General features: G+C 45.8%; 1 long non-coding RNA gene across 1 annotated transcript; it reads left to right on the top strand.

The window, feature by feature from the left end:
* Positions 1 to 1,103: 1,103 nt before the first annotated feature.
* Positions 1,104 to 2,278, top strand: LOC138467104 (uncharacterized). Its single transcript, XR_011268037.1, has 2 exons — positions 1,104 to 1,227; positions 1,374 to 2,278. It is a non-coding gene; the product is annotated as an uncharacterized lncRNA (long non-coding RNA).
* Positions 2,279 to 26,887: the final 24,609 nt, after the last annotated feature.

Here is a 26,887-nt window from a genome sequence, read left to right on the forward strand (position 1 = left end):
CTCTTCTTCGCTTTATAGTTAATATATTTCCACAGGTCAGGGTTGGCTATTCCCCTCACTAGCCTGTGGAAATACACATATATTAATTGTATGCTGCCTCTTCATTCACATTGCAACTTGCAATGTGGCTGTTTTTCTCTTTCTTTTTATTAACCATCACATTAATAGTATTGGCAGCCATCATTCAATTGAACAATTTGTGCAATTTTCTTGCAGTAGTCTGCAAATGTGCCCCCGAGTAAAATTTACTGCTCACGAGGCGATTTTGCAGATTGACGCCTTTTTACTTTGCAGCACGTGTGTTTACTGCAATTGCCTCAGCTGGAGCCTTTGGGACTGCATAGCATCGGGGAGAATGGTGATTTCCCTTCCCAATTTGGGCTCGTGCACATGCACTTCCAGCTGGGGCTCATTTTGACTAATTACCTTGTCACCCGCCCTTTTGGCTATTTAAACCCCTGCCGTTAACAACTCTCGTGAGATTCATTGAAATCCCGGGGGCATGGATGTATGCAATTTCAAGACGCTAACATTGTTTAGGTAAGTCGGGTAGGGATGTGTTGCTTTGTTTGTTTATTTAACTACTGGGAAGTTCGCAGCCATATGCTAAGATCCGAGGTACTACTGCCTTTGTCTACATGCATCTCTTGTCCATCTGCCTACTTTATATTTGTAAGGCTTGCAGCCACATTCTGAAAGCCGAGGCTTTGCGCCTCTAGCAACGTGCATATTGAAAAACGGGACATTATTTGGATATTGTTACAAAGCAAATAAATCTGGCTTTTACTATTGGTTGGGAAACTGCTAGTCAGTTGCCTGGGTGTTATATGCTGAAAATGCTCTGCAAAACGCTTTAAAACATTCAGGAATCTTTTACCCTTTTTTACATTTATTGACACTTTTATGAGCACGGCAGTAATCACATCTGCTGAGCATTTTGCTCTGTGTTGAAATAATTTGAAAGATTTGGGAACACAATTCGATTACTATCAGGCCGACCATCTTAAAACAATTATGTTGTGTTATGATAACACCTTGCACTGGCGGCATATTGTTTATTTATTTATTTATTTATTTATCTAGTTAGTTTTTGGTGTGCTCATTACGCCACGCCGAACAACATTCCATCCTGATAGGACAACTTTTTGCAGACGCCTTGATGTCATCTGTCGCCTGCAACACAATGTCAAGATCAATGTCTTTTTCGCCTTGTTTATCCTTATTCAGGTGAGCAGAATGTCTTTGCCCTGTGAATACATTGGGAAGGACTGCACCTCGGTGGTCTTTTTCTATTTTCCCGAGAGGTTTCTAATTTATCACTGCCTCTCTGTGATCATAACATGTTCCTATTTGTCGTTTTTTGTTTTCCGCAGTTCTACTTCATAGAGAACTGGTTTTGCTGGCCTACATTTATTTCTCAGGATTTACATTCGGGAAAAGGTGACCAGCATTCAAGGTTGAGATAATGGTAATTTAAGAATTAATTGCTATACCCATTTCTCCCGTTATCAAGTTTGGAGGATTTTTTGCCTTATCATTTTGGAGGGAGGCATTTTCCCGGTTCGTTATTCACAAGATCATTCCTACCAAAATCACATTTTTAGTTTATTACTTAAATATTTAAGCTTTCAGCGTAATATTTATTGCACTAATTATTTTTGAATTCGTGTGACTGATGTGTGTGTCTTTCTACTTCTGTTTTATGTTTTAGGCAAAATTATGGATTCAGCCTGCACAAATCTTTACAGCTGAACGCATTATCGCCTTACACATGCAGTTTTCCACATTATAAAATCCTGTGGCATACATCTGATGGGAGTGCACCGTCCTGAAGAAGATGGGCATCAATTGTGAATCAGCTTAGATGCCTTGTACCATCGAAACTACTGTCTATTTACATGTCGGACCCAGTGTATTCAATAGGTCATGACAGTATAGTAGTTGACGTACGGCACCCCTTCTTTTTTCTGTTGGTCTTAACTTCAGAAGTAACCAACATTATTTTGTCTAGTAAGCTACGGCGGTTCTTATATTGTTAAATGTGGCCGTAGCCTCTGACCGCCAGCTGGATGATCCCCTTCAACCGACATGACGTTCAGACTGCTTGGCTACATCAAGTTAGCGTTGACTGAATTATCAGTCGTGTTTTTAGAAAAGTACTGTGTTTTTCAATTTTCTAATTAAACGGTATTATTCAGATAATGAGCTCGAAACATGATTCAATATGTATATTTTAAACATATAATGAAATACAAATAAAACATTTATGGTTTCTAAATTTCTTTGCTCTTGGTATGGTTTGATCTGTGGTTCTGAATTTGGGTGCCCCCCTCCTAGTTCCATAGACGGGTTCCTCCATAACTTGTTTTTTTCCGCTGACACACTTTACGTTTATTATTGTGTTTCCTTTCTGAACATTTCTGGGCAGATTGATAAGGTAAGAAGCACTTAATGCAAAAAAAGGAAAGAAGATAAGCTATTCTTGCATACAAATATGCATGAAATCTGGGCTGGTGGAAGATCAGGGTAAATGGAACATATGGAGTCTAGTACCCCTGACAATCTGGGGTGGACGTGATTAGTAAGTGTCTCACTGCAGATATCTGGTAAGAAGTCTCTTCGAGTTGCGCGCTTCCGGGCTAGAGGGCTGTAAGTAGCGGGATCATTTGTCACAAACCAGCGTGAGTGCGATGTGCTGGGGAGAGCTGCATCCAGAATCGTCTGTCGCTAGATGAAAGAGAGGGGAAATCACAAAAGAAAGGACCGGGAGAGGTGTAAATACTGACTGTAAATACCACGGTAGTCAGGGTAAAAAAACGGTAAAATATGAGTACTGTACCTGGTGGGAACCAGTATGCTGATGGTTCCCCAATGGGTATCCCCAAGGTGTGAATCAGTGGGTCGGGACCCGTGTGATGTTTACATTTTTGTGGCACGCACAGGCACGGTTCCTAGATCATAGGCCGTCATAGTGCTGCCTGAAACAGAAAGGGGAAGAAATGGGAAAAGAAAAGAAACGTAGGCAATTAGGGACCAGCTTGACTATAAGAAGGGCATGCTTGGGTGGACACCTATTGCTGGCTGGTATATTTTTTGCCGTGCTGTTTACCTGCAGGCAGCGTGTCCGGCAAGATGTGTGTCTGCGGTGGGGTGCGCATTGCTCCGCACGTCTGCCTCGGCCCTGCAGTGTCCGCAGAGTGTGCAGTCGGTGAGTGCCGAAAGCTGCGTGTGGGCGGGGATAAAAAGGGGTGTATGTGTTATGCCCAATCAGGATCCACGATTCCCGGCGTGTGGGTAGGTGGTGTCGTCTCAAATGCGGAAGCATTCGTTTACGCACCAGCCGGGTCATGGAGGGGCATGTCATACATGGTCCAATCACAGTCTAGTCCCAAGGTAGAGAAGACTGTGATTGGTTGTATTACTCGGTGTCAGGAAGTGTGTTCACGTAGCCGGGGCAACGGCCCTCGGTAATACGGGAATGCTTGTTTCTCTGGAAAAACGCTGTGCTGAACTCGCCTAAGTGCTCTGGTGAGTCAGAATCTATAGTGGACTGTAACGAGCCTGAAAATGGATGGACAGGCATAAAGTGTAGTCCTGTGTCCCCACATCTGTGTGGTGGTAGTGGGGGACAATGGACAAACTGTTGTAACTTGGTCTAAAAAGGCCCCCCTATTTTAGTGTCCTGTCGTCCCAGTGCTAGGTGGTTTCTAGTGGGAGGCACGGAAACAGGGAAAGGGGATAAGCTGCCCACTGTTAGTGCAGTGTACCAAGGTCCAAATGGGTCAGAAAAATCCAAACACTATGGGCCAACTTGCCACATGGTGCCTTAATGTGGGAAGAGTTGTTGTTCATTGAGCCTGTGGGTCACAGAGTCCATTCTGTGTATCCACCTGCATTCCAGATCTAGAAGTCTTCCTCGGATGTTGGGACCACTACGGACTCATTCAATGCCCCACCATTTTATATCCTGTGGGCTGTGTCTGTGTTCTATGTAGTGTTGTACTAAAGGGGATGTAAGATTCTGGCAACGGATCCGTGATCTTTGTTCCGAGGTCCGGATGCCCACACTGCGCATTGTTTGCCCAACATAGCGTAGTTGGCATGAGCACTCGATGCAATACACAACTTAATTGGTTTTGCAATTCGACATGTCGCTCGGTGTCCAAATATTTGTCCCCAAGTGAAATTGTTGCATTTTTGAAGTGAACTGGCAGACCGAGCATGACCCACAGGGGTAGTGTCCTTTGAGAGGTCGGAGGTTCCAGAGGATCCCTTGATTCGGTTTCTTGATGTACATGGAGTGTACCAAGTGTTCTCTTAAGTTCCATGCCCTTTTGAAGGCAAATCTGGGTTTTTGTAGGTCAGGCAAACAGGTCAGGCCAGCAGCACAAGCCAGGATTAAAGATTATGCAGTTGCCAAGAGGGGCCCAGATCCTGACCTTCAGGCTGTTGATACAGTAATGATATCTTCAAAATACTTGCTTAGACGCCTGTGCCTTCCAAGTTGGCATTAGGTTGTTTGGCTCCTTTCGGGTCCTACAGAATATCAACCCAGTCGCCTTCTTCCTTGGCCTTTATGCCACTTGGAAATAAATATATCCTGTATTTCACCCTTTAATCCTAAAGAAACAGGTGCCGGATCACTTTAATCACAGCAAGCTTTTGCCCCCTCCATCACTTACTTTTGACAGGGAAAGTGAATATGAAGTCTCAGAAATGTGTGACTCTTGGTATCAGCGGGATGTTTTGCAATACTTGGTGCATTGGAAGGGCTATGGCCCATGTTATTGCACATGGGAATCAGCCTCTCACATGCTGGGCTCCCTGGCTGCTGAGAAAGTTCCATCGTCATTATTCATGGTAACCCAACGGCTGAGGCTTGCAGTGGTAAGGGCACACCGTCAGGCTCTGCCATGCTGGCAGCTTCCTCTGGCCTTGATGGAGGCTGCTGTGGTATGCAAGCGGGACGACATAAGTGGTCTAGTTTTTTTCAAGATGGATGCTGCTGTCATTTACGCCTTTCGCATACCTTGTCGCTGCAGTGTTATCTTCAGATGCGGTCTGAGCTCCCTGTGTTGCAGCGCACCAGGTTTGTCCCTGGTGTTCTGACACTCTTTTTCTTATATTCTTGTCTTCTATCCAGCTCTCTGCTTCCTTCTTCAGCACTCCTGTTCCCCTGTGCCTCTTTCTACTTGCTGCTCTTGTTTGCAGCCCTGCAGTTCTTCCGGTCTCCTTCTTGCTACATATGTCAGTTCCCTCTGTTCCTTATGGGTAATTCTCTCTCAGGTCAACCTGTCTTGGATCCTGTTACGCCTTTTCCGATCTCCATTCGTGGTCCCTGTTATTCCTGCTCAAACCTTCTTGGAATTCTGGAGGTTTTTTTCAATAAGACCCTCTCTGTTGTGTCAGCTGTTGATCTGTGTATCCTACCCATGGACTAATAGACTGGCATCCTATAGAGACCAGCGATTTATCTTCAAAGCCAGTAGTGACGGAAGAAGGTTGGTAAATCGAACTGCTGACAGCATGCTCATGTTAAACCCGCTCCAGTTTAATTAAATTTGCAGTTGAAATGCTTAACGTATGAAGACAAACCTGTGGTTTAAATACTAAAATAATACAAAATAGATCTACATTTAATTATGAATGCACTTTGTCTATTTACTGTCTCATTATTAAACATATGTTTTTTGCCTCAGCACTAAAGTTATTAAACATGTTTTACTAGCAACATCATGTGCTAATAGACTTACAGACCTCTTGAGGGGTCATAATCGCTTGGGATAATGACCCTTCCTTACTTAGCAAGTCAAGATACTCAGTCCTTTGCTTTACCAAGTAATCTGAGGTATCAGTGAAGAAAACTAAGAAGCATGTGCCACCATCTTCTTAGCCAGTGTGCAATCACACACTGAGGTCTTGGAATGCACGTGTCAATAGTGTATTTACTTCTAGATTCCACTGAGAAATCAGTTCATGCCTTGCAATTGATGTGTGAGAGGGTAGCATATGCCTTGAATGTTAGAGAATGCTTGCTATGTTCCTATTCTTGTCCCAAAGATGAAGGTAACCAGCATTGTGTTCACTGGGTGGATCTTTAGCTGAAGGGACCAGCAAGCTACCACTAATGTGAGCCTCTGCAGATGCATATGGCTCCGACCACAAAGTAAACAAGAATGTCACTATCCCTGTAATTCTGTAGGTGAATGAACTTTGTCTTGCATATTCAACAGATTTGGGAGGTGGAGCCAGTGAGCAGGGGGCTCTTTCAACCAGAAACGTCCTTGAGGAACTGCACGATTAATAGTTGCATATTTGCCATTAGGTGGATTTCGGAAGGCTCATTATGCGTACATTGTTTCTGCATGATACGGGTTCAAGCTCTCATTATTGGCTTGCACACCCCTCACATTGCACATGCCTCACATCACACAGTAGTTTCTCAATGATGGGTAGTTTAGGTAAATCCCTGTCTTCTATGGCTCTGATTCTGGTTTCAGTCACAGAATCTCTGCTGGACACCTTGTCAAGTCAGAACAGTAGGGTTTCCTCCTTAAACACCAAGTTATCAATCTTATTCGAAGACAACCCTCATTTCACTGAGCATAGTGTGAAGTTAAAGGGCCTCTCCAGTGGATGGAACCTGCCCCTCATGCTCAAACTCACCAGAAGTTTGATTGACTTGTTTCTCCAGAGCAGTGGGGGAGTCTATGCAGGACTCCTGTGCCAAATCCTAGACATGTAGGATCCAGTGTCTAGGAATAAAGGGGAGTGGGGTGTGAGTCAATAGTCAAAGTGTGAAAATGCATGAGGAAGAGCTCCCAGCAGTGAATGCATTGCCATGCTGGAGAGGAAGTGAAGAATGCAGCTTTCAATCATGCAGGTAGTACAAATGCACTCAAGGCAATGTCACAGCCTCCCAATGCCCAGTAGGCCAACACTAGAATACAGAATGCAATCAAGCAAGTGTGTGAGGGGCAATGTAGCAGCTTAGATTATCATCCCCAGGACATTGTAGCATTGTACAATAACCAGAACTTTGGGCCTCCACAGTGTGCCAAACATGAATGCAGGCTTTTATTCTCACCAGGGAGGATTCTAGTGTGACAGTGAATTGAATCTGACAAATTAGGTCTCCCCCATAGCAGCACCATCCTACTATCAGTCAGTCAAAACAACTTTATTCGGTCTGAAAGGCCATCAAAGTGCATCCTAAAAAACAATTCTAATACAAGATTGCAACAAAAAAAACACAACAAAGAGAAAAACATCATCACACCCATGCAGAAGACCGGACCCTTCATGAGTGCCCCCGAACAGATCTTGTGGCCAGTAATCAAGAACCATCCTCCCCCTCCCTCTGGTAGCACCCGTAGTGCCTCAGGCCCAAGGCAGTCAGATTTGCCCCTGAAAGGGGGCTAAAACCAGAAGTGGCTCTTGCAGGGCACACAAGGGCAGATATAGGGAGTGTGCTGACAGTGATACCACTTTTCCCTGTCAGCCAGTGGCCATTACATTTTTCCAATACGTTCCTTGCCAAATGGGCATTCCCAAAAACCAGTTTAACGATGTCCGTTTTGTCTGAAAGATTGGACATTCTGGTGCATTCCAACAAAGAGCCCCTGGACACAAACTCACACTCCCCCACAGCCTGCAGCCAATGTAGACATTTGTTCCGCATGGCGTCCCTTGGTTCTCTTGTGCCAGTAGAAGATTTTGGGACACCATGGAGAGGGACCATGGAACTAATACTGCCTTCATGTGTGTGATGCCCCGACCAAGGCCTCCCCTGACCGGGGATTGAGGCACTAACTCTCCTCCCCACTGGGCACATGTTACCCTGGGCTCTCCCCATGGAGTTCTGCAATGATGGGGGCTTAGCCCCTGATACTAGATTGATGGTTTCCCTCTGCAAGGGTAGCAGTGGGGGAAGACCTACCTCTGGTCGACTCCTCATGGACTGAAATGTCCTAACCACGGAAGAAGCCAGGGACGGACAGGCAGTCTTGTCCGAGTCAAGATTTGGACCCCCTGGGCCAGACCCTGCTGAGCCCTCTCCTTCCCTACCCATACCCTCCTCCCCCCTGGTTCCCGGCATCCCCTTAATCAACACTAGTAAGAGATTTTTAATCTCGACCATCTCCGATAACAGGAGGTACCAGGGACAGCTTGGCTGGGTTACAGATACTGAGGAAGGTTGTGCTGGTAGGCAATGATCTCCTATTGAGGGGAGTTTAGAGGCCAGGGGAGGGTTAAGATGGAGGAAGGAGCTGACCCCTAAGGGAGCATCAAGCGGGGGCTTGCTCCCAGTTCTGGACAAAAGGCTGGACTTCTCTCCCCCACTCATGCCACCTGTACCCAGGGCCCCAGGATCCAAAGACATGGGCACAGGAGAAGGGGGGGAGTGGGCTTCAGCTTCAGATAGAGACGGTGGCAACAGTGGAACTATGACATCATGGTTTGGGCCAGAAGATGGATGGAGAGGGGCGAGCGCCAGAGAAGGGAACAAAGGTGGGGCCAAAGAAGGAGTCAACGACACATGCCCTCCGATTAGTTTTGAGAACCCTATTGAGATCCTCTCACAACTATTGGCCAAGGTATCCAGAAGACCGGCTGTAGGCACACAGTCAAGACCCTCTCCAGGGGTTAGCAGGTTGATGGGGGTCCCAAGTTCATCCAGAAAGGGGCTTGCAGATCTGGTTGTGCGCAGAGGATTTGAAACAAGACCGCAGGAGGTCCCAGAGGGCCATAGTGGGGGCCCCACCTGCGGGCTGCAGGGGCAGGGTAGCTTGAGCGAGAACTCCCCAGAGACTCCCTCTTTGGTACAAGCAGTGTCCAAGGATGGTTGGGCAAGTGCTCCATTCCCACAGAGGTTCCCAGAGCAAGCTCCCTTTCCCTGCGTAGCCCCCAGTCCTTTGCTCGACATACCTCCCCTCAGCCTTCTGCCCATAATTGGCTTCCGGTGTGCCAGTGGGGCAGAGGGGCCCTGTAGACTCGATAGGAGAGAGGATTTGGAGAGGAAGAGGGGGGAAGAAGGGGAGGAGATGTCTCCGCCTTCCGTGGTTCCAATGGCGATATCCTGGGGAAGGCCCACCATGATGTGGCCTGATTATAGAGAGGGTAGGGTAGGGAGGGGGTTTAGAGCCTTAGGGATCAGTTCAGAGCAAAAAAGGGGGTCTCACCACATGACTGGGCCGGACCTTGAGCACCTGTAGGGGAGTGATAGAGGTTTCTCCTCCACTGAACGCCTCCTCTACAAGCTCGGAGTTGATTCGCCATGCATGTTGTGTTCCATGCTCACCAGAAAAGAAGAAGCATTGGCTAGAGCACTGTTGAAAAGCCTTGTGAGCGCCACCACAGCAGAAGGGTTTCCTAATCCTCCGGCTGTTACGCTCACCTGGACCCCACAGGGGTGTCGATCGGACCCGGACAGCTGCGGTCTCCGTCAACGTGATGCGTAGTGCAGAGATGACTGTCTGGACTGGCCCGCCTAGTCTTGTCTGCTGGACCCGAAGAAGTATTTTCCTGCAAGTGGAGACAGGGATTAGCCACCTGTGGGTTTTAGTGATGGCCTCCCAACTGTTCTCGCTCTCCCCCACTAATCACCTCCGATATCCCCTTAGTAACCTCACCTTATGTTTGTAAAAGATGAGCTCTTCATCCTGCGTGTCTTGCAGGGGCGCGTAGATACCAGTTACTTCACTGGTTTGAAGGCGTTGGGAGAGTTCCAGTAAGCATTGACTCTGAAGTCCCAGGCGGGATTGGTAAGTATCAAGTTCAAAGAGTTCAATGTGCCCGATGTTCACTCTTGTCCCCTTCCTTCCTTAAGTTGCAACTGAGTTCGTGAGAAGAAGGTCTCGTAGCTGCTGCTGGCGTTCAGGTAAGAGTCTGTGTTACCCAACGCTGACCTGTAACTATTGCATGCATTAACGTGTTGTTTTTCTCCCTCTTTACTGATGCGGCATATGAAGATATGGAGAATAATACCACTGGTGGTAAATCAAGTAAGTCTATTGTGGTAAGAGGTATTTGTTGATTCCCTTGGCTCACCTTGTTATTCTTGTGCCCCTAGGTGCCGGAGTACGGCGAAGAAATGATAAGAGACAGTGCCGGATCGAAAGATGCTGTGAGAACTGGTGAGTATGGCGCCGTGCTGGAGCTGGCGAAGCGACGTGTGCAGGACTGATGTACTTTCCAGGTCGGGAGATGAAATGGATCCGGAATCAGGTGAGGAATTTGAAATAAGTTTGTTTTCTAACCTTGTCCTTTTCTTCCTCTTTATTCTAGGAGCTCCAGATTCGAGGCGGGCGTGGCAGAAGACTGGATGCTGGCTGCAGGCATGCGGGCATGGAAGAAGACTGGATGCTGGCTGCAGGCACGGTGAGAGTCACGCTGCTGGATACAGAATAACACGAAGCATGTGCTGCTGTTCGGGCGTGGTTTAAAAAGCCTCCAAAGTAGTCCCAGGAAAGAAGTTCCCCAGGACCACACCCGAGTAAAAAATAGTCCCTGTAGTAAAATAATCCCATTCAGGCCTCACGTTGGCTTGGATTTATTTGCAGCATGGTCTGCATGAGGTAAGTAATGTCTATGAGCCTGGCGCCTAGGGCACCAGGACTGATTTTTATTATGAGCCTGGTGCCTACGGCGCCAGGACTGAACCCAGACAGCCCCTAGCTGGGGCTGCTGGGGTTTTTGTAAATGTCTGGATGCCTGCTCCCGGGGCTGATGGGCTTGATCCGGATGCCCGGGGGTAGGCATCATGACACCGGCATCTATCAGAATCGCATTGTAGTTCAGTGCAGACTTCTGCAACTCTCTAAATTGGCTGTTGGTGCAGGAGCCCCTGGTTGACGGTTGGTGAAGGAGCCTCTAGATTAGGTTTCCATCTTGGTAAAAGGCACTTGGGCTCCTGACATGTTCTGACATTCTTAAAAGTAACAGCAACGGTTGTATAAGACTCTCCTCCCATGTTCAAAACAAATATTTGTAGACCTAATTAGCAAGATACTCTTCATAATCCATCAGTTTATGAATTTAAGACTCAGCCCATAGCAAGAGCAAGTATACTCATCCTGACAAAGTGGCCTTGAGGTCTTCATGGTCCAGTAAATTAATCCTCAACCCTCCACACAAGAATGGTATGCTGCTAGTCAGATCTTCCTGGCCATAGTAATGGCATTTAGTTTCTGTATCCCCTGCATACTCTCCAGTGCAGCAAAAGTGTCAACAGGCAATGTTTAGTGGACTATTTCCCAATTTCTATGGGGCAACTTTTATGGCTAGATCTGTTTCATGAACTAGATCATTATGAGTGATTCCAATTGCACTCTTTGTTCCCCCAGGATTTTCATTTGTTACAATATCTATAATATCGGCCATCATGCGATGTGCCCTCTGCCCCAGTACGAGGCCCCTTGTCTGACAGAGCAACCACTGTTGAATTCATTTAATATTTTCCATTGCTGATAGGGTCTAAAGCCAAGGTCTCCAACCAGTAGATCGTGAGCTGTTCTCTGTGATAATGCCCGCTTCATAAAGGGCAGGCAGGTGGCATATTGCTATCCATTATGAATGATTTTATTTTATTTTCTATAAAGCGCCACCCGCCCATATGCCTCAGAGCGCTACAATAACTATAACACACACTTGCAGCATAACACATAGTAAATACAGTGAACCAAAACAAAAATAAAGCAATACAAAACAGGTCAGTCCATTACAATTCTTAGGCTTGTGGTAGCTGACAACTTTCCCAGTTTGTTGCAACTGCTCAGAAAGAGTGGAAGATTAATATGGCCACAGCCAATGACAATACAGTTTGTGCCATTCATCAAGGACCACTCCTTGATTTGGACTCTCTGCAGAAATCTAAGATCCTGGGTTCTAACACAACTCCCCCCAGTTTAAGAGTATAGTGTGAAGAAGCCTGTGGATCGCTCACTGAAACCTTGTATAAAGTCTCCTCCCAAGTGGCCAGGGGAAGGCAGATGCTTCCTGATCCCGAACCCTGGGGGTGGTGTACAGCGGGAGGATCACCTGGCAGGAGACAAGGCCCAGGGTAGTAAGGAGATTCCGTGAGATGAGACACAGTATTTTTCCTCTGACAGGGAGACTCTTACCACTGTGCCAGAAGAGGTTATGGCTTATTGTCATTTTAATGTCTCTCAACCTCCTATTAAATCTAGGGTGGTAAACCCTAAGGTTGTAACACCAAAGCATATTATGCAAAAAGAAAGAATCTTTTTGGTTCCTAAAATCAAATACCTGCCTCAATTCCAAGGGTAAACTATAAGGGATGGCAGAAATGTTGCATTCTCTAAACCATCTTCCTCTAGTAAAGTTCAAAGTTAAAACTCCTCTGTTGAAATTACTAAGGGAATTCAATCTACCCTTAAAAGTACTCAAGAAGTAGAAACACCCACTTGATGAAACAAACTACATATCCCAGAATCCTATAGGGACTGAGATGAGGAAGAGGACTGAAGAAGCATGTAGATGCAGTAGTCAGGCAATTAGGCCTAACAGCCTTTGCAGGAGTCAGACAATTGAAACTAATGGCTCACACCTGAAGCCATTTGCCAAACCTGTGAGGCATAAAAGGCTGCAGCAGGAGAGGAGAGAAGGAAGGAGCTGGAGCAGGAGTTGGAAGGCTGCCAGCATTAGTAGTAGCAGAAGAGCACAAGGCTGGCAATTCATGAGGAAGTGTGATCACAGAAGGGATGCTGAAAATGTGGAGACAGCAGATTCCACCTGCAAGTTCTGAGAGGGTCCTGTGTTCTCAAAGCTGCATGGCTGTGGCTGCACCGAGGAAGACGTGTTGAGAGTGGAATTCTCTCCATGAGCGCCGAGTTGCTGTGATTACAGAGCCGTGACTGTGCTAAAGCCTGAGGCCCATAGCAGAAGGCAAGCGGAGAGACTGAGGAGTGAAGGAGACTCCCTAGTGGCATGGTCAGACCGGAGACAACCGTGCTGCAGAAGGGTGTGGGTCCCAAGCATGCCCAAAGCAGGAGTAGAAGTCGAAAAAAGTCGGGAAAATGAAGCAGCCCACATCTACGGTGCTCCTGGAGGCGAAGAGTGAAGCTCTGTGTTCAGGTTCACTCAGTAAGCCTTGCTGTATCCATCTCTAAAATAGCTTGTGTGTACTTGGAAGTGAGGAAAAGCTGTTAGTTGCTCTAAAAACCTTTCTAACAATGGAAATGTGGCACACACACTAATAGTTAAAGCCGGGGTGTTTTCATAACAAGAAAAGTACATTATTTCCATTGTTGAACATTTGTTTCTGTTGCCATAGTGGTCGCCTGTCCTTAATTGAGAACGGAGCGTTGCTAAACACATCTTGAAAGCTAACGTTGACTTTCACAGAGTTGAAAGTGAATACAGCATCAAAGGAAGGTCGCGTGTAGCCAATTGCATTTCCCGAAAGGAGTCTGAAATCATCTCAGTGATATTACACGGGAATACAATTACTTGGAATCCTTTAAAGGTAAAGATCTATTTTAAAGAGTGGTCGCGTATTCCTAAATCTGTTTTCCCTTTAAGGGCTGTACCTTGTAGTGTTCTGAACAATCATTCAATAATTCCAGAGATTGTTCTACTGATAAGGAGAACAAGCATTACCCAAGCTAAGAGGAAAACCCTTTCCATAGTGAAACAAGTCCTATTTAGACCTATCCACCTGGCCTGTGAGGTTGTTAAAGGTCCAGTGTCCTTTCATACAAGTGTGGCATTCTTACCTGAAGCTGGAAGAGCGGTAATCCAGCTTCTGGGTAATTACTGGAACCAAGAAGTAGTGATCAAAGCTGGGGAAGGGAGCTGAGCGCTTGTAAAAAAGATTAAGAAAAAAACATGTAATGTTGAAGATTGCTGAAGCTGAGAGAAAGTCAGTCTTTGGGCACAGGCAGGCTTTACTTGTGGCAGAAAGGCAGACATAAGAAGCCGAAGTGTCTTGTCTTTATATGCCTAATAATTCTGAAGTATAAAATTGAAGCAGAAATACCAGAACTGTGGTGGTGTATAGAAACTGTCAGTTGATGTCACATTGACATTGTTTGAAGTAGTGGCATACTGTGGAACAAAGGAAATGGTTCTCACAGTAAAAGTAGTAGAAGGTTGGCTGTTAAGAGGAAAGCAGCAACCAAAAGATAAGAATGCTGACAATTATACCAAATGTACTACAGAGGTCCTAACCAGTTGCAAAGTTGTAGAAGGAGAAGTTGTTTACCCATTCTTTGCACTTTGGCAAATAATCTCGGAAAGAAGGTATCCAGGATTACCATTTGTGCTATTTTCTTGACTGGAATTGGAAGGGGATCTTTTCAAGCAAAGCCGGAGAATTGTTACCAGAGAATTTTTGTTTGATGAACATTAATTTTCACTTGGAACTTACAAGAACTGGTTTAAGACTTTTCTTTCCTTTTAAACATTTTGAAGAACTGATAAGAGCTGCTCCAAGCCTTTTCTTTTCCTTTGACTATTTGGGAAGTTGACTTTGGAAAACCCTGGGGAAGGGATTTAACTAGGACAGGTGAAGGTCATCCAAATATTGTTTAATTATTGTTTATCATCTCAGGTTATTTTATTGTTTGCCTTGAATGTTTTGTTGCTTAGTGTGAGAGCCAGTTTGTCTATGTTAGGAGTTATTCCTTTAGCCTTTAGACGTGGTAGGGAATTCCCTGACAGAGTAGGGCAAGCAAGGATTTATTTGCAAATTTTATCTTTAATAAAATGTCTAATTTTGAGAAAAATACAAGCAGTTGTCCGCCTCGCATTTCTGACTCCTGACAGTAGCCAAGTCCAAAACGTTGTTCTTGAGGGCTTCTCTCGGCTCGGATTTTTCTAGTATATTCACATTCACAATAACCATGTTTCTTCGGTCCGCGACCAGTCCTTTTAGATATGCGTCTACAATCTCTGGCATTGAAGCCTTTCTAATACCTATATATCTCCTCAAAGGGGGGCAGTCGGAATATTCATGGAACACCGAGGAACCAGCAGGTTTGGACAATTAAGGGTTACATTACAGTCAAGGGCAGTAGGACCAGATGGCAGGGCTGCGCCATGGGCTATGCCCTGCGGTAGGCTACTAGTTGGCTTTAGGTCAGTTTGGCATCGTACCTCTGCCTTTATAGCGTCTACCTCAATGGTGCAATGGTCTGTTTGACAACTCCTGTCTACCCTCTCTAACTGAGGAATTATCTGTTCATAGAAATCTGCCCATTCGTGAAAGTCCATAACATTATTACATTTGGCCAGGTCACAGATCATTCTCTCCTTGATGGTTTGCCAATTTCCATTTCCAGCAGCATTCATTCCCTTCCCTCCCAGATTGAAAATGAATAAGTCGCCCCTCCCAACAACTATACTCTGCTAAAATGTTAATGTAACAATTCATATATTGTCTGGTTAGGTTGTTATATGGTTTGTGCATGTTTGAAGTCATCGCTATAAAACTGAATATTATTTTAGCCATGGGATTTACACATTTTTGATACATAACTTGACCACCTGTTTTCCACGTGTTCATTTTTTCAATCTTGCCAATTATTCTGACATAAAAACATTTAAGGGCAGTCAATAAAGAAGGCTTTGACTTACTTTTCCTTGGCTGATTTCTGCGACCTGGCATGTGAGTAATTTGTATGAATTGGGGATATGTTATACTGGCAGTGGATTACATTTTTTAACAAAGCCTTACATGGTATATGCTTAATTTGTTTAAAACCGTATAACACATTGATTGCAATACTGTTTGGGTTGTTTTTGCACAAGCAGCCACAATAGCCACAAAAAAAACAAATAAATGACCCTTGTTGAAATCCTAGATGCAGATGTAGATGCTCCATCCAACAAAAGACAAAAGAGGTACCATGTCTATCCAGAATGGGACGCCATTTTTTTAAATTCCAGTGTAAAATAAAAAATTAGCATCCTTAATCTACAGTGCCCAAGTTACAGTGGGAAAAAAGAATAATGTTAATTGGCATTTTGCAATAATACACACACATTATGAAAATAATTTTCCCAAAGGAAGCTGTTTGCAGTCCTAAAAAGTAAACTAAAGCCTGCAACGCAAATGCTGTTACAGAGGCATCCTTCAAACTTGTTAATTATTTGATGAAAAACAAATGTACTTTTACAAATGGTGAAATTGTGAAGTACACATTAACTCCCAGGGCTAACTCTGTTTTTTAAGAGATTTTACAAGAAGTCCTGAATTTATGTATGCATTGCAAGTTGTGAAGTTAGGTGCAACCACTACGTCAAGGAGGGTATCTGCACTGTCAACCAATTTGATTAATATCTCTGCGAATCTGCCTTTTTTAGACAAACTTCCTGAAATCAAAACTTTGATCTGTCTGGCAGCATCTGAGTGCTGTTGCTGTTTCAAGCTACACACCAGATTACTGCACACTTGTGGAGTGCCAGCCTTCACATTAAATGTCTTGATTGGTTTCCTACGTTCTGATATGCTTTACAGTTTTTAGGAGAGAGCTACTGATAAAAACTAATATGTTATTCCGTTTTTATATTAAGTGTAAATAAACTGCCCCAAAATATGTTGGTACAAATTCTCATACTCGTGGACATGACCATCCGAGTAGTTCTCGCCAGTAGCTCCTGCCGACTGGCCATTAAGTACAAGTAGCTCTAAAGCGCACATTTGCCGAAGCATCTTGGTGTTAAGAAAGGAAGTGTAACAGGATTTGGAAGCTGAGTGACATAAAGAATTTGAACAAATCAGTTTTAGTGTGTGCTGAAAGGCAAGGTGATTGCGTGTGGCGTAAAGAGTAAGTAGGATAGAATTCCATAATTTGGCAGTTGCCACTGAAAAGGATGGGCTCCTACCCACTCAAAATAGTAGCGAGAGACCGGAAGGAGGCAGGCGTCCTTAGAGCGAAGCATACAGGACGGTAGGTAAGGGCGAAATCTTTCCTGCAAATATTCCGCTGCCATGCCGTAGAAGGATCGATGAACCAAGGCAAGTGACTTAAACTGCACTCGTTGTAGGACGGGTAGCCAATGAAGTGAACGGAGAACCAGTGAAATATGAGAGCCATATGGAGTGCCTTTGCAGATTCAGGCAGTATGATTCTGGAAAAGCTGTAATCGATTCAATAGATATAAGGGCTGTGCAAGGAATAAAGAGATACAGAGGCTGTCACCTCAGGCATAACCTGGGCTGGAAGAAAGGGTAGAACTTTGCGCAGGACTCTAAGTTGGTAGAACCCGGCCTTGCAGATGGCACTTACCTGGGCACAGATAGACAGTGAGGAAGAGATTCTTTACCTTGAGCACCTGCACCGGTGTAAAGCAAGGACCGAGCTCCGCAAGGCCAGAAAACTGAAGACCAAACTGGTGCTGAAGGAGAGGAAACAAAATTGGAACCCTGCAGGGGGTACACTATCATGATCTCAGTCTTGTCCCTGGTAAGCTTCAGTCAGTTGTCGACCTTCCAGCCACCCACCGCAGCCAGGCAGCTCCTAAGCTGAGATGCTATGCCCGGCTGGGAAGAATCAAGCCGGACGATGATTTGTCTGTCATCAGCGTAGGAGTAGTACCTAATGCCGTGGAGCAGATGAGCAAGACAAGAGGCTGAATATAGATGTTAAAACATGCTGGGGACAGGGCAGAGCCTTGTGGGACCCCACAGAGTAAAGACAGAAGAGCGGAGAAGAACGAGGAGAGCGTTAGTGTCTGTATATAGTCTGTCAAAAAGGAGACAAACTAAGCGAGGACCTCACCTGAAAGACCAGCAAGGGGGAAGCGGTCGAGCAGTACACGATGGTCAACTGTTCAGGAAATTAAGTGGCAAGTAGGTCATTTTTAGAGAGATGAGGCCAGTCAAGTTGTTCAACAATATGGTAGAACTAAAAGATTACCAGGGGCATCGTGTTCTCGCTCAAAATAATTTTAAGAAATTTAGTGCAAATGTTTAAACAGTAAAATTGTTCAGAAATGGAGCATAGATCTTCAGGTGTAATATGGGGATCTTCCCGAGGAAAATGTGGGCTCTTTAGTGGTAAATGGTGCATTCCTAAGAATAGAAGACTAGTAATGCTGGTCGGAACATAGCAGGATTTACAGAACACTTCACTAAGGCTTTGGGGATTACCTCCTAAGAATTCCTTTGGCATGCAGTGGCAAATAGTGTATTTTAAAGCACCTGGTGCCTGTTGCATTGCTAAAAAAAAATTATTAGGAATAAACAAAACGTTGCTGAAGGATTTGGGGCCTCCTGCTTCCTCAAAAGGGATTTTTTAGAAAATGTTCTGGCAAACATTGGTCATACGTTTGTTCTGCGAGAGCTATTTGCCAATAGCCTGCAGTGAGGTCAAATGTGCTGAGGTATTTGGAGGCACCCAAAGTATCCGCCAGCTCATCTGTTCTAGGCAAGGGGTGTGCATCTGTCTTGGTGACAGCATTCAGAGCTCTGTAATCCACACAGAACCTCAACTCAGAGTTACCTGCCTTTGGAACCAAAACCACTGGGCTGGACCAAGGACTACTAGAGGGTTCAATCACCCCAAGATCCAACATTGTTTTGACCTCTGTCTTAATATAAGACCTTACTTTATCTGACATTCTGTCTCCCCTACTTTTGGTAGACACACTATCTCCTGTGTCAATGTCATGTTTTCACCAAGGTGTCAAGCCAGGGGTTTGTGAAAACAAGGGGGAAAACTGCCTCAGCATACTTTTCACCTCTTCTTGTTTATCAGAAGTCAGGTGAGAGGCTGCTTTGACACCTTCAATGGAGCTATCTGAAGGACTGCCCTGGAACAGGTCAGGGAGAGGTTCTGACTGCTCCTCCTCTACATCATCTGAAGCCAGCAGTAGTGCAGCTATTTCAACTCTTGGGATGAAAGCCTTCAGTCTATTTACATGGAACACTTTTGGAGCTTGTCCAGCCCTTCCAAGGTACACTAAATAGTTGACCTCACCCAGTGACTCCACCACTGTGTAAATTTGTCCTGTAAAGCTCTAGGCCTTATACGATTCATGATCCGGACTTGCTGACCTGGTGTGAAATTGATGAGGGCAGCTTTCTGGTCATACCAATGTTTCATCATTGCTTGCCCTGTCTTCAGTTAGTTTTTCACTAGCCAGACCCATCAGGAGTACCATCCTCTTTCTGAGTTCTAGCACATAGTCTACTACATTGGTAGTGATAGGGGGAGTGGGCATCTCCCACCCCTCCTTGACTATTGCTAAGGGTCCCCTCACAAGGTGACCAAACAGTAGTTCAAAGGGGCTGAAGCCAACACCTTCCTGAGGTACCTCTCTGTAGGCAAACAGTAAGCAAGTTATTAAAAGATCCAATCATGCTCTTCAGGGCTCTGTTAAACCACTCAACGGGACCATTGGTTTGCAGCTGGTATGCGGATGAAAACTTATAGGTGACACCACATTCCTTCCAGATGGCCTGCATAAACTTTGACATAAAGTTGCTGCTCCTATCAAACACAACTTCTTTAGGGAAGCCAACCCTAGTAAATATGCCAAGTAAGGCTTTTGCAACTGACTTGGCAGTCCCAGTGTTCAATAGCATGCTTTCAGGATACCTGGTGGCATGATCGACCAGCACCAGGATAAACCTATTGCCTGAGGATGTTTGGGGGTAAACGGGACCAACAATGTCAATCCCTAGCCTCTCAAATGGAACCCCCACAGCTAGGAGTGATACCAATGGAGCTTGGATTGTTGTGCCACTTTTTCCAGATAACTGGCATGTGGCAAAACTCCTGCAGTGACTTTCTACTTGCACCCCCATCTTGGCCCAGCAGAAGTGCATGGATAACCTTTGCTTGGTTCTCTTTATACCAAGGTGACCAGCAAGGGGGACTTCATGCACCAACTGCAAGAGGAAGGGGCTTACAGCAAGGGGAACCACCAACCTGCTATGGTCTCCTTCTGTAGACTCTGTAGGCTCACTGTAGAAGAGCCCACCTTCCCAATAAATCCTATGCTTCCCAGGAGGTTCACCCTCAAGCTGTGAGCAGGCCTGTCTCCTTAGGCCTTCATAAAATACTCATGTTGGCCCTTACTGAACTCAACCCTGTCAGGACCACCTTACACTCAGGGTAGGACTGGGACAAGAAATAGGCCTGGTCACCCAAAAATAAGTGGCCCACCCCTCGCCTCAAAAAAGTGGCCCACCCCTTGCCTCACGACCCTTGACCTTGTCATTTGACCCCACCCAAAAGTGACATCCCGGGAAATGATGAAAGACAACCTTTCATCCCTTGACAAAACAGGAAGTGTCATCAAATAGCAATGTCCCTAGGTACACTAAATTACTGTGAATCCGAGCAGACGTCCAAAGCCAAATGATATGTTATTGTAAAGCAGTTACACTTAAGCTCTTTTTTATAGAACAAATATGCATACAATATTACCCAACCTGTGTTGGTACTCATTTATCGACCTAAGAAGACTTTTTGAGAAAAAAAAATGAAAATAAAACATCTTTTTTTTTCCAAACCGGCCCAGGCATGGCCAAAAAACCAGCCCCCACCCTCCAGAGACAATTTCGGCCTGGCCACGGGCCGAAAGGCCAAGGGGCCAATCCGACCCTGCTTACACTAACAAACTCTGTAGTTCAGGATGGTCATTGGGATTGAGGATTTCAGGCAACACCTCTTCCTCATCAGGTTTAGGTGTTTGACCAACTACCTCCACCTCAGTGGCAGGTGAGTTAGGGGGAATATTCTCTTTCCCTCTTTTGTCTTTCTTGACTCCTTTAGCCTTGGGTTTCCCCTTTGGCTTAGGCATGGCATTGGACTTGGCCAATGCAGTGTTACTCACCGAACCGGAAGGTGTACTTGATCCCGACCTGGATCGAGATGTAAGATGAGCCGTAGAAGTCTTCAGAAAACCCAGGTCCCCTGATTTCACAGAATCAAGCTTCCTCTTAGAGAGGGGCTCTTTTTTCACGACGTACTACTCTGCTACTATGTAAAACAAGACAGAGTAGTCTATATTGCAAAAGAGAAGAATTGAGCGCACCACCAAGCAATGCTGCAAAAGATACAAAAACTGTTTTGAGTATAATGCCAACCTGGTGCGAAAGGTATATACAACTATTTAATACAATAGTCGCTGGTACTTGAGGTAGAGGAAATGAAGGCTTTGAGAGGAAGTCCCGTACCAGTTCAGTAAAGTGTTCAGAGTTCAAATGAGGAATGACAACGAAAGGATAAAATAACAAATGGGAAGGTTAGTATAGGTAGGACAACCCGAACGGCACGAGGGACGCACTAGGACCGGGTTGGTGCAAATCCGGAAAGCGTTCGTAATGCACTTTAGTGGAAAATACACATCATCTTCACAGAAAGTAACACAGTCAAACAGGTAGGTGAGGCAGAAGTAAATACTTAATTTAGGCAGTGTTAGAAATAGGACTTAACTGATAGGGCACGAGGAAAAGCAAGCAGCAAGTGACACTTACGATAAAGGGAGAGGTTCCTTAAGTGTCGTTGAAGTAGCTCACAACAGGACTGAACGTAACGCCGGTAATCCGCTGGAATCAGGGGCGCTTGCTGTAAGAAGACTGAAGACTGGAATTCTGTTCTCAGCGGGGAATTGGAGTGCTGCAAACCCAGCAGAAGGACAGGCTGAGCGGGGAGCTCAGCAGGAGCTCGGCAGTGTAATGGAGACTGCGAGCGGATTCAAAACCAAGGCAACCAATACCGAAGGACAAATCCACGAAGCAAACAGGGGACAGAAGCCAAGGTCTGGTAAAGGTAGATCAAAGTCAAAGCAGGATACACGGAGAGTAATCTGGATGGAAACAAGCCGTAGGGAGGCTACGAAAAGGAACGCCGTAACGATCAATTAGCAGCAACGAAGCTCCCGCGGCTAATCGTTTTTAAGGAACAAGGGGACGTGGCTTCCGTGTAAGCGAGGCACGTCTGATCAGCTGACTAGCAGAACTACGTGACCCAAACAGTTTTCAAGGCAACATGTAGCGCTGCCAGAGCGAATTCCCTGATTGCGAGATGCTCCGTGGGAACGTTCTTTTCGGGAATGTCCTTTGCTGCTGCCGTAGCGTAACATGCAGCCCTTGTTTGTGACCTTGTGCATTGTCTCTCTGCTGTGTCACCCATAAGCCCTAGAGCTCTGAGATCATTACCCAGCAAAACCTTTCCTGGGACATCCCTCTGAATGCTCACTGGAATCCTGACTACTGTACCATTGATAGTAAGATTTACAGGCATAACTGGGAACTTGAGAGGGGGACCATCAGCTAACTTACTGGGTAACAGAGGAGCTCTGGCAACTGCTTCTGGGTCTACCAAGGTAGAATCCACTGCAGTTCTGCTGCACCCACTATCACCAAGAGCAGGGGTATCAACCTCATTGATCAGCACACTGTCTTTGAAATAGTGCTTGGTATTATCAGGAATCCTAGCATAAGCCTCTGAGACTCTAGGCTCCCAGGAACCCAGGGAAACTAAAACTACCTCAGAATCTATCCCACTGGGGAAGGAGTCTAAGGAGAAGGATCCCCCTGTGATCTCTTCTTCCTCGTAGGAGGAGAAGGCCAGATTCACAGAGTGGAACCTGCAAGGTTTGACCTTACATCTGGGGTTCCCCTTCACATGACCACTTGCTCCACAAGCCACACAAGATCCACTGGGTCCTGGGACATATGGAGGCTTACTGTAACTAGAGTTCTGTTTGGAAGGATAACTTCCACTACCCTGTGCATTCTCTTGTGACTTACCCTTAAATTTCTTTTTGTGGCTCTTTTGGGAGGAAGTTTTAGCAGATCCCCCACCCTCCCTATCTTTGGACTTTTCCCCTCCTCCTCTTAACTGCATGAGCCTTGTTCTTATGGACACTCTATGTGACACCCATAAATCTGCTGCTATGGCCAGCTTCTTAGGATCTAACTCCTTTGAATCTGCCAAATGCTGCCTAGGCTCAGGGGAACAAGATGCAAAAATATGTTCATGGATGACAAGACATATCATACACTCAAAGGTGGAGACCTTATAGCCTTCAACCCAGCCAGTCACGTTCTTTATAGAATCAGTCACATATGACACCCAAGTACTACCTTTTTTTTTCGTGTACTCTCTAAACTTCTTCAGGTATTGGGCAGGAGTCTTCCCAAACTTTAAGATGAGAGTTTGCTTCAACATTGCAAAATCTACTCTTTCAGCTATTGACATTTCCATAATAGCACTGCAGCCAGAATGGGGTAGTCTGCTGAGCAACCATGCAATTGTATCAGCATTCACAACCTTTTGAACTTCACATGCATACCCCAATGCATTCAGACAGTCCATAATGTCATTCTTCTCATCATACACACTGAGCAGATCTCTAGGAAATTTTGTATGAGAGGAGGATCCAGACCCATGTCCTGAACCCTTGGATCCATTGGAAACTTGAAGTTTGGCCAGTTCCAACTGGTGATCCCTGTCCTTCTGTTGTTCTCCCTGCTCTATCCTCAGCCTAGCCATGTGGAAATCAAGCTCTCTCTGCTTAAACATCCGTTCTTGTTTCTTGAATTCCTGGCCTCAGCATCAGAGCTGGCAGAGGAAACATTGGACATTGCATCCTCTCTGTCAACATGGGTGCCATGGATGAGGGCAGCAACAGAACTGTCAGTTCTGTCAGTGGACGCAGCTCCACCTCCCTCTGCACTCTCATCAGAGGTTATGGCATGAAGTTGCAACTCTTTCCATTCCATGATTCTTTGAATCATTTCCAATTGTGTGTCTTGAGCAGGTAAACCTCTATCAGCACACATCATTCTAAGTGTTTCTGATTTAGAAGCATTTAAGGTTGTATTGGTAATTTCTTCCATTATTCTAGATAGGTCTATGGCATTTACAGTGATCACTACTAGGTCACTATGTGTCCTGGGATGGGTAATCTAAAATTCCCTCACTAGTGTGCAACACTGGATACCTTCGGTCCTATCCCGCTGCTGTACACCTATTTGTTAAGATGGATTTCTGAACTCGGACCTGGTGGGCAGAGGTTCAGAAGGCCAGCCTAGTTCTTGGAACAGGGTAACCTTCTGGACAAGCCAGACCAATCAAGGTAGCATTGGCAGCGTTCAAGACTAGGTCTCAGGAGGGGTTAGGGTGACTGAAAGACCTCAATGAGCACACAGAGTAAAGGACACTTACAAACCACTCCCAGTCAGTTGTATATATATCAAGAATACAAATACATTTATTCAAGGCTTCTGAGTTTGAACACAATAGTTATTAAAAGTGACGCTTTTAAACCAACACAATCCTACTAAAATACATAGATAGAAGACCAAGTGGCCTAAAGGGTTAATGCACGAAATGGGTCCACAACCTAAAAAGGGAAGGAAGCAGGTAGTGCAAAGAGTCATTAGGCAGTTCTGCAGTAATCACAATCCTAACTGAAAGGAAGTCCAGTCCTTAAGAAGGGGGGGCCCTATTGCTCAAATGTTCTTGCAATGTTGGCGCATGTGGTAGTGCAGATGGGCGAATACGGGGTCTCTTGTGGGGTCTGTAGCAGCTCAGGAAGGTGGCTGAGGTGATGTAGAGTAAGTTCCCACTATTCATAGAGGGTCTACCCAAAGGAGCAGAACAGGTTCCAGGAGTTGGGAATCGTTCGATAGCTCAGGCTTTCTGTGGAAAGGAGAGGGGCCCTCAGGAGCCATGCATGCGTAAAAACAGGTGGAAGCGCTAGGGGCCACCGCTAAGGGTTGCAAGTACTCTCTGACCCATGGCGCACTCCGGGCCAAACTTCAGCAGTCGAGTCCACTTCAGTTGCAGGTTCAAATGCGGCAATTGTGCGGCTCTGCGGCTTTCAGAAGCAAAGTTACAGCGTTGATTCCCAAACGGGACAGTGGCAATTTCTCCACTATTGGTGGATGGATCAGGCCAGTTTCAGTGTAGCAGGCTTCAGGGCACAGGGGGGCACAGCAGCAAGGCACATGCGAAGTTCGTCACAATGGCTGGGCGACATGGTAAACACGTGCACTTGGGTTTGGGCGCTCTCTCTTTACTTCAGACCTGAGAACGGCAAGTTTACGAAATTCGGTGTGAGAGTGCCGTGAACACAGAGTCTGCGATGTACCAAGCTTCAAGGGCCTCCTCGAAACGGCGGCGGTGTCAGAGCAAAGGGCCTGGGCAAGCTGGTCAGCCCACTGGTTGGCCCAGGGACACTTCCGAAAAGACTTACTTGCAGGAATTGATGAAGGTGCCGGGAATAGTTAGTCCCACTATTCCAATGGGTCCAAGCGTCTTCGCAGACCTTCTATTTCGTTCAGATGCAGAGGGATCCAGCGGGACAACAGGGGACTCAGGGTGCCAAACCTTCCAGCAGGTCACCAGCGGTTCATCGACTGGGCTTCTTAGTTTCAGGATACTTGGATCCTATCCTTTGTTCAGTGAGAACTCAAGAGATCAAAATGGTATGGGGGTTTGGACCCTTCTCGTATCCGGAATCTCCTTTTCGCCAAAATGAAGAAGACCCAATGGGAGATCTGCTCACATACAGGCACACCATATGTGGACCAATCATGGACCATGGTGGTGCCAGTCATTCACAGCACACCAGACTCTCTGGCACCCAGGATGTGTATTGGAACCAGACAGTCCAACCCACATCCTGGAAGCACACAGACAAGGCATGCAGAAGCCTGCGAAAGCTTGGCGTTTCACAGGAGAAGGCATGCCCAAATAAGGACTGACCTAGGGTCGGCTCGACCTGGGGAAGGTGAAGGGGCAACATGGCCAAAGGACAGGACAAAACCTCGTGGCATGGCCATTTTGGAGCCAGGCCACCCTATTCGTGTCAAACGCAGTAAACACGGTTTACCTGGCAGGAAAGGGTTAAAATTACATGCAAAGATAAGCTGCCAGCAGCCCTGTCCAAGGGACATCTGCACTTCTCCTAGAAAATCCTTCGAGGGTGTCTATGGCCTTTTAGAAATGACCGGAAGACCCAAGTGCACTGTACTGTAAGGTACATTGTGCCCTTGCAAAATGTTGCAGAAAGGTTGCACCATTGACAAGGACTAAGAGAAACAAAGTCTCCCAGTACTGACTTTCTTTAAGGGCATGTCCGTTTCCCCATAAAAAAGAGAGAGAAAAGCCAAGGTGAGTGCAGCTGAGGGCTGTGCTCCAACAGCAGCAAAAGGTTGGGGTGTTCCACAACTGGAGGGAAAACTTCAAATTAATAGGAATCTTTCCTAACAGTTACATCCCCTTGTCTCCTCCCAGTTTGTGGGCACTTTGAAACAGTATTTACTTCCTGTATAAGCACCTAACAAGCAAACAGTAAATAAATAAATAAATAAAACAAATTACAAATTAAATAAGCAGCACTGCCAGTAAGAACTATGCGCTCAGAAGCTTTGCAGGCCTGACTATCAGAGACATAGGACCTCATTCTAAGTCCAGCAGTAGCCGTGCCGGTAAAACCGGCAGGCTGCCGCCGGTCTGGCAAATTTTTCCGGCGCCTGACTTCACAGAAACACCGGGGCATTACAGCCCCGGCAGTCCATGAAGTCAGGCGCTGGAAAATGTAAATCCCCATTCCCCTTGAGTCCCATAGGACTCAAGGGGAATGGGGAGCACGGAAGCACTGGCATTGTGTGCAACAGTGCTGGTGCTTCCGTGTAAGTCTACGGGCGGGTGTCGTTCTGCCCCCCCAGGTCTGACTCGTAGTGTGTCTGTCCGGTAACAACGGTGCCGGTAATGGCACTGTTGTTACCAGACCAGCACACTTATAATGAGGCCCTTAGTTTTGAAACAGACAAGTGTGTGGTCATTCTTTTGTTCCTAAAATAGTCTATGATTTAGTGCAACACATCAATGACACTGATTTGTGCTATGTGTCCCCCACCCATTGTTCATATAAGAAGACCTATATGGACTTGTGG

Source organism: Ambystoma mexicanum, chromosome 4q (genome assembly GCF_040938575.1).
Source record: "Ambystoma mexicanum isolate Mex_15411 chromosome 4q, UKY_AmexF1_1, whole genome shotgun sequence".
In the NCBI taxonomy this organism is placed as follows: domain Eukaryota; kingdom Metazoa; phylum Chordata; class Amphibia; order Caudata; family Ambystomatidae; genus Ambystoma; species Ambystoma mexicanum.